Here is an 8,374-nt window from a genome sequence, read left to right as displayed (position 1 = left end):
AAGAAGACAGAAGCAAGCCCTCATACAAATATTGCACAAATGTACAGAGATCACATCATACAGAAAAAGAGAATTATAACCTATAACCTGCCCTGTAGACGATGTCGTCTCTATACAACAAACTCTGGGAGTCAGCCTGCCATAAGTCAGACTTGTAGGAAGTCAGATTGCTATCTCTAGTAATATTATAGGAATAATAATCAATGTCAAATGGTCAGGTCTTTAATTTTTGTTTCTAATGTGTGTGTGTGTGTGTGTGTGTGTGTGTGTGTGTGTGTGTGTGTGTATACGCCAGTACCAGAGTTTAAACTCAGGGTCTGGGTCCCTAAGCTTTTTCACTCAAGGCTGATACTATACTACTTGAGCCATAGCTCCACTTCTGGTGTTTTTGTGGTCAATTAGAGAAGTCTTATAGACTTTCCTGCTTGGGCTGGCTTTGAACCACAATCCACTGATCTCTGCCTCCTGGGTAGGTAGGATTACAAGCATGAGCCACCAGCACTTGGCTGTTCTCCACTTCTTAAAGCTAACCAGAAAAAGCCAAGTATGTTCCCCTATCTATTCTCAGAGGATGCCTTGATTCCAATTAACCTGCCCACAGCTTCTCTATGCCTCCAATCAATTGAACTCCTTCTTTTTCCATTGTAAACTTTTCTTACTCCTTTTCATCCTTTGACTTCTCTGCTCAAATTCATGGCTGACTCTTTTATTATAACAAGTTCTGGATAAATAGCCTTTCCTTTTCTCATTTGGTTGGTCTTTGTTTCTTTTCCTCACCAAATGCAAGAATCACTCTTGGCTTTCAGGCACTGTAGCAGAGATGGGCTGCAAATCCTAAGAAATAGAAAAATGCTATAGTAACTCTAGGATTCACACACCTAAATCCAGAGATCTTTTTCAGATTCTTAGCCAAGGAAGCTTTGGTGACTTGAGTATTGTATGAATGACTGTTAGAGAAGGACAATAACTTTATTCCTTTAATTTTACTGTTGTTGTTATGGCCAAGGTCCCTGAACTTGGAGAGTTTATGGTCTCTGTTAAACTTGCCAGTGTTGATTTTAGTTGTTGTACAAGATTAGAGTTGGAATAAAATATTTATTATCTCACTCAATTAAAAAAAAGCTATCTAGTTAGGAACTAAAAACACAGGAGGCTAAGAGCGTAATTATCATCTTCACAGTTATCAGCTTTGCTTTTCCTCATCTGGTCTTGCTTCTTCCACTTGTTTATTCTCTAGCAGGAACCGAGGCAACCTGATCCTCATAGCTCTCACCTGCCATAGGACTCGTCATCATGCCTCACAGAATGCTCTCCGGCATTTGACATGTGGGAGCAGAAATGATGGAGAGCAAATGCATGCCGGTGACCTGGGAACACTGCAGTCAAGCTTCCAGGCTCATGGTGAGGAAGCTGAATCCAGGTCTGAATATAGATCTGTGAAGCACAGGCCCTGATTTGGAAAGGCTGATATATTCCTTCTATTAAGGAAGCCATTTTAGGCTTAATGAACCACACGTTTTCTGTTGTTGTTATTCAATTGTATCCTTGAACACAGCTATAGGAAATATGTAAATGTGTAAAACTACTGATGGACACTAAAATTTGAATTTCATCTAATTCTTTATGCCCTGAAAATTTCTTCTTATTTTCATGCTTTTCAAACTTAAGATTATTAAGGCTATTCTTAGGTTATAAGCCATGCAAAAGCAAGCAATGAGAATGAGCCAAAGAAAGCCCAGGGGCCTTAAAGTTTGTAGACACCCAAACCAACCCAAACCAACAAAAAAATAATCTCAGTATGTGGTAGCCAAACAGAAGAACGAGATGAAACATTTATGGATTTGTCTCAAAAGAAGTATTTCTGAGAGGGCCAAGTATGTTATCAAAGGAGACACAAACAACCCGAGATGTAATTCTGGAAATATTGGAATGAGAGTCCCTGGACTGGTGGGAGTTGAGGTGTGTTTGATAAAGGAGTGAGGTGAGAAGAAAGCTATCCCTGGAGAGGGTTGTTTTGTCATGGAGGGACTCTTGGTTGAGGGAATGGATTGTGTTTCTGATCATGGAGGAGTAATTCAGTTTGGGTCTAGTGTATAATCAGAACAAAGACAAAAAACCAGGCAAAGGTTTAACATTATTAGTGGTGCCAGACTTTGCAGGGGTGGAGATGGTGCTGATTACAGGTTAAGGCTTCTAGTTAGACTGCCTGGGCTGCAATCTCACCAATGGCATTTTTCCATTTAGTGACCCTGGGCAAGTGGGTAAGCAATGAAGACTGAAATGCTTCCAGAATTATTGGAATCACTGGTATGAAATCAAAGCCGTGTAAAATGCTTAACATCCACATCAGACAGATTTTACTACTCCACTGCTTTTGTTACCATACTTATATTCCTCAGAAGATAAAAGAGTTTTGTTTGTTTTTCTTAAGCTGTTGTTTATGCCAAGACTTCCCAAAGCATCCATCAATGGAAAAGATCAACTGATAATGGACACTCCAAGATTCCTAGTCTCCTCTCAAAAATCCTTTCTTGTCTAGCCAAGTAAACTATGTCATGATCTTTACCCAAGCCTAATTAAGCTCTTGTTGAAAGATCTATCTTAAATCAGACTTAAGAATCCCAAAGAATATTCCAACTTTGCCCTTTCCCCTGAGGTAGTACTGTTGCTCTAAAGGCAGTGTTCTCCCTTACAGCAGTAAACAAGTATTTAGCGTTGTCTTATTAAGACTGTTTAGGTAAAGCCTTTGAGGATGAGTATTTATAAAGCTCTCATCTTTATCATCTAGTCCTGACCCTAAATACTTTATAAATTTAAACATATAGAACACCGCATTATTTACAATGGGCAAAAGGTTGAAGTAACTCTTCCAGGTATGATGGTACACACCTCTAGTATAAACATGTGGAAGGCCAAGGCAAGAGAATCATAGTTCTAAGCCAGCCTTGCACTACAGAGCAAGACCTTTTCTCCAAAGGGGAAAAATAATGGAAGTATTTCAATGAATGAATGAATGAATAGACAAAGTATGGTGTTTATACATCCAAGTTTTGACATGTGACAACATGGCTGAACCTTGAAGATCTTATGCTAAAGAACATGAACCAGTCACTAAAGGACAAACACTGTATGGTTCCAGTTATAAGGAGTACCCAGAATAGTCAACTACAGATGGGAAAGTTAAATGGTTGTTGCCAAGCCTATGTAGAGATAATATGGAGGGTTGTTTTTTAAAATCTGGAGTTTAAACATTGCATGGTAAAGAAAAATCTGGTGGTTTTGGTTGTACAACATTGTGAATGTATTTCCTGCTTCTGAATTGTATTGAATAGTAAACTTAAAAATTGTTACAGTGGTGCTCGCTTCGGCAGCACATATACTAAAACCGGATACAGAGAAGATTAGCATGGCCCGTGCGCAAGGATGACATGCAAATTCGTGAAGTGTTCCATATTTTTTTATGCCTCCATCAGAAAGAATGACATCGCCCCATTTGTTAGGAAATGGAAAGACTTGGAAAAAATTATATTAAGTGAAGTAAGCCAGGCCCAAAGAAACATAGGTCCCATGGTTTCCCTTATTTGCAATAACTAGTATATGTCTGAGTCAAGCAGAAAAAGTCAGATAAGTTGATGTTAGGGAAATGAACCCTAAGATATGTATTCAAATGTTTTTTTCTTTCATGCGATTGTTTTTAACACATTTATAAGATTATTTCTTTGTTGCTTTGTATGTCCCTCCCCCACGGCATAACCCCTGCTTTCACTGTATTTGATGTTGGTGTAATTTGTGGAGGGGAAGGGAGAAAACAAATTGTTTAACTAGGGATACAGGTGAACCTATTACAACAATGAGATATACAAGTCGTATGTCGAAAAACGAACTTTACAACTTTGGTGGGTGGTGGGGAGGAGGATTGGGTGGAAGAGGAGGGGAGGATGGGAAAGGATGGAAAGGGGAAACATAGGAGGAGGCTACAATGCTTGATAAGAAATGTACTCATTATCTTGCCCATGTAATTGTAATCCCTCTGTACAGTATTTTCACAATAAAAAAATGAAACTAAAAAATACATAACTACCTAAAATAGGGCTTTTCAACTCAAATTCTAATTTGGCATGTTATTTCTGCTAATCCTATTACTTCAGTCACCCTGGACATTTCAGAATAATCTTTTCCTTTTTGTTATTGACATCCAATATGACATATAAAACAAAAATAAATGCTATTTTTCTATCTTTATAAAAATTGTTACAGTGGTTCATGATATGTTGTATATATTTTTGTATATATATTTTGTATATTTCTTTGTTTCTCTTTCTAACTAGATATCCTAAAGGGCATAAGGATTCCCCACTGTTGCCTTCATATATACATGTCCCTTAACCCTAATTCTTCTTGCTTATTAAAAAAATAAAATCTAGATTTTCCAATAACAATGGCTCTTAATCTCCTAAACTAGCTTTCCTACAGCAAATACCTTTCCTATTAAATATAGAAGATAAAATATTCATCATTCCACCCAATAGAATAAGTTTCTTTGAAGCCATCTAGTTCTATTTATTTTCTACTAAAAGTTTATAGTAAGGTTGATTTTCTTCTACTGTTTGTGTGTGCTCATGTGTTTGTATGCATGTGGGAGAAAGAAAGAAAGAAAGGCCAAAGATCAGACACAGACTGAGACAGAGAGACAGATAAATGGAAAGCATTGATGGGGTCTGTAATATCAGTACCACATGGGGTCCCAGAACACATCTGTGGAGTGTTAATCTTTGTCCAATTGGGTGATGTGATTTAGTACGTCTTTAGGGAAAGCCAGCAATGATATCTAGGACCTTGGGTCTCAATACTGAGTTCTACTAAGTTGTACCCAGGGGTCAAAGTATTTTCACATATATTCTTTCTAGGCAGAATAGATCAGAAAGTATTATGGCCCTGATGTCAGGTGGCAGCTGGATGGAAGGAGGCAGGAAAGATAGAAGCAGAAGAATGCTTCAAGCAGAAACCATCTCAGGTTGCTTTCCTTGGAGAGCTGTAAAAAAATTAAGTCTTCTATGTTGGGATTTTGGAGAGATGTGCAGACACACTTGGCTAGGTGTCAGACTGAAGATAAAGGATCACATCATTGTATATCGGGAAAAGCCAGTATCTCAGTTAAAATGATCTTTCTGATTGCCCTAGTGATCTTAAGTCAGACACTGGTGAGGAGACTATAACTCAATACAGCTAGTTGGTGCTACATAAGAACAAATCAGAATCCCACAAAACTTTTGGTATTGGGAACACACTAACTGGCTTTAGCACTGGACTGTTTCAGGAGCTGTTTAAGACAAGACTCTGTAATGCTTATTTAGAGACAGGTCACAAGGCCTTCACTGTGTCCTATGTTTGTGAAAGCCAAAGAATTACTTTTGGTCAAAAACATGATCCAATTTAAAAAAGTCGTATATTTTTTAAAAAAAAACGAATCCTAGCTTTAGTACATTTAAGTGAGAAAGAAATAAAAAAGAAAATGTATGGAGGTCTAGCATTACGGATTTATTTTAGACATAGACTCATTGCAAAAATTTTAATGGTCAAATCTGACATATTCAATTATCTAAAAAGTAACTTAGGAAGTAAACAATGTGTTGGTAATGACAGATGGGTGAGGTGGTAGAGAATCATGCTGAAGGCTGGTGCATCACTAAGTAAATGAAAAGCTTCAAGATCAAATCATATGATCATGAATCTCTTGCATAGAAATCCAGAGGGTTGTTTTTTTACATTTTTTTATTGTGAAAATACTGTACAGAGGGGTTACAATTACATGGGCAAGATAATAAGTACATTTCTTGTCAAGCATTGTAGCCTCCTCCTTTGTTTCCTCTTTCCACCCCTTCCCATCCTTCCCCTGCCCCCCAACCTGATCCTCCTCACCCCCCCACCAAAGTTGAAAAGTTCGTTTTTGACATAACGACTTGTACATCTCATTGTTGCAATGGGTCCACCTGTGTCCCTAGTTAAACCATTTGTTTTTTCTCTTCCCCTCCACGAATTATACCAACATCAAATACAGTGAAAGCAGGGGTTATACCGTGGGGGAGGGACATACAAAGCAACATAGAAATCATCTTACAAATATGTTAGAAACAATTGCATGAAAGGAAAAAAAAAACATTCGAATACTTAACTTGGAGTTCATTCCCCTAACATCACCTTATCTGACTTTTTCTGCTTGACTCGGACATATACTAGTTATTGCAAATAAGGAAAACCATGGGACCTATGTTTCTTTGGGCCTGGCTTACTTCACTTAATATAATTTTTTCCAAGCCTTTCCATTTCCTAACAAATGAGGCAATGCCATTCTTTCTGATGGAGGCATAGAATTCCATTATGTATATATAGCACATTTTCTTGATCCATTCATCTAGTGAGGGGCATCTGGATTGGTTTCATATCTTAAATAATGCTGCAATAAACATAGTCATGCTGGTAGCTTTAGTGTGGTCTTGTTTGTGATCATTTGTGTAAATGCCCAAAAGTGGGATTGCTGGGTCATAGGGGAGCTCTATGTGGAGTTTTTTGAGGAACCTCCATACTGCTTTCCAAAGTGGTTGAACAAGTTTACACTCCCACCAACAATGCAGTAAGGTTCCCTTCTGTCCACATCCCCTCCAGCGTCTGTTGTTATTAGAATTCTTGATTATAGCCATTCTAACTGGGGTGAGGTGGTATCTCAATGTTGTTTTGATTTGCATTTCTTTTATGGCTAGAGAGGTTGAGCATTTCTTCATGTGTCTATTGGCCATACTTCTTTCCTCTTCAGCGAAGTTTCTCTTTAAGTCTTTAGCCCACTTATTTATTGGGCAGTTGTTTCTTTGAAGATTTATTTTGGGGGATTTAATTTTTTGAGTTCCAGGTATATTTTAGATATGAGACCCTTGTCTGTTGTATGACTAGTGAAGATCTTCTCCCAATCCGTGGGCTTTCTATTGATCTTGTGAGCTATGTCCTTTGCCATGCAGAAGCTCTGGAGCTTCATGCAACCCCATTTGTCCAACCTTTCTTTGATTTGTTGTGTTTCTGGTTGTCTATTAAGAAAATTTCGGCCTGTGCCAAGGAGACATAGAGATTCTCCTATTCCATCCTGTAAGGTTTTTAGGGTGTCTGCTTTGACTCCAAGGTCTTTGATCCATTTGGAGTTGATTCTGGTACAGGGTGATATATAAGGATCTAGCTTTAGTTTTCTACAAGTAGTTAACCAATTTTGCCAGCACCTTTTACTGAAGAGGCTGTCTTTCTTCCATTCTATTTTTTTTAGCTCCCTTATCGAAGATTAGGTGGCTATAGGTCTTTAAGTTCATTTCTAGGAATCCAGAGGTTTTGTTTTTTAGTTTTTAAATCAAAACCTGGGTTAAAAGAAATAATCTAGTGTTACTTCCTTATATGTCCAGTTGCAGAAAGCTATCCAAGCCAGTGGCTAGCTCTTCTATTGGAGCAGTAGCTAGCCCTCATCATCTCTTGGAGAATGAGGGAAAACCTCAACAGTATCTCTGCTTTACTTTTTACAGACCAAAAATAACAGTCAATTAATGGCTAGACAGCGGACAAATTAATCATAATAGGCCAGCCTCATCCCATGCAACCGAATAGATGTTGTTCTCGATTGCATTATGCAGCATAAGAATCTCACCTATTATAACAGTAATAAATACTGGAGCAATTTGCATGCTGTTTTATGTACATCAAACCAAAATGTTTATGTCATTGCATTTCTCCCTACAGGAAACAAGACATTCTCAGATCAACTTTAAAGGTCTGTACTATTTATTTTATATTTCTACGGTCTTTATGATTGTCTCCCTTTGGGAGTGCATTCTTGCATTCTTAGGGAAGGGGGATGTGATTAAAACACTATTGTTAAGGGAGCTTCATTTGACTACCACAGGGGTTTAGGACAATGGGAGGGGAGGAATTTTGAAAACAAGCCTTTTGCAATGTTAGTTGTATGATACTTTCAGGGAAAATATATACTTTGCTGCTGTTGATTATTTTGCTAGTGTTTGTATATATTTTGGTGATGTGAACTGGCTGACTAATGAAGTTGAGTGGATTAAGCTTACTTGGGAAAATAATTTGGAGATAATAAACTGAAGATAGCTCAGAAGATGAGAATCACGGTTAAGTCAATGTATAGGCTTATAAATGTCCCTGTTTTCTCCTGCCAGCATCTTCTCTTTATTATCTTGGACAGGAATTTTGCAACTCTATCTTGGGGTGATTTCCCATCTTTCAGAGCCAAGGTATGAATGTGCCTTTACCTCCACAACTTTGGAAAGTATGGACATTTGCTTTAGACTTCTGTTTTAATATTTTATCATTTGAATGC

General features: G+C 37.9%; 1 non-coding gene across 1 annotated transcript; it reads left to right on the top strand.

Moving 5' to 3' along the window:
- The first annotated feature begins 3,355 nt into the window (after positions 1-3,355).
- LOC122110867 lies at positions 3,356-3,458 on the top strand. Its single transcript, XR_006147930.1, has one exon. It is a non-coding gene; the product is annotated as a U6 spliceosomal RNA (small nuclear RNA).
- Positions 3,459-8,374: the final 4,916 nt, after the last annotated feature.

Source organism: Dipodomys spectabilis, unplaced genomic scaffold (genome assembly GCF_019054845.1).
Source record: "Dipodomys spectabilis isolate Male_0828 unplaced genomic scaffold, ASM1905484v1 ptg000081l, whole genome shotgun sequence".
Lineage (NCBI taxonomy): Eukaryota > Metazoa > Chordata > Mammalia > Rodentia > Heteromyidae > Dipodomys > Dipodomys spectabilis.
The sequence above is the reverse complement of the archived record's forward strand: the minus strand, read 5'-3'. Positions and strand labels throughout refer to the sequence as shown.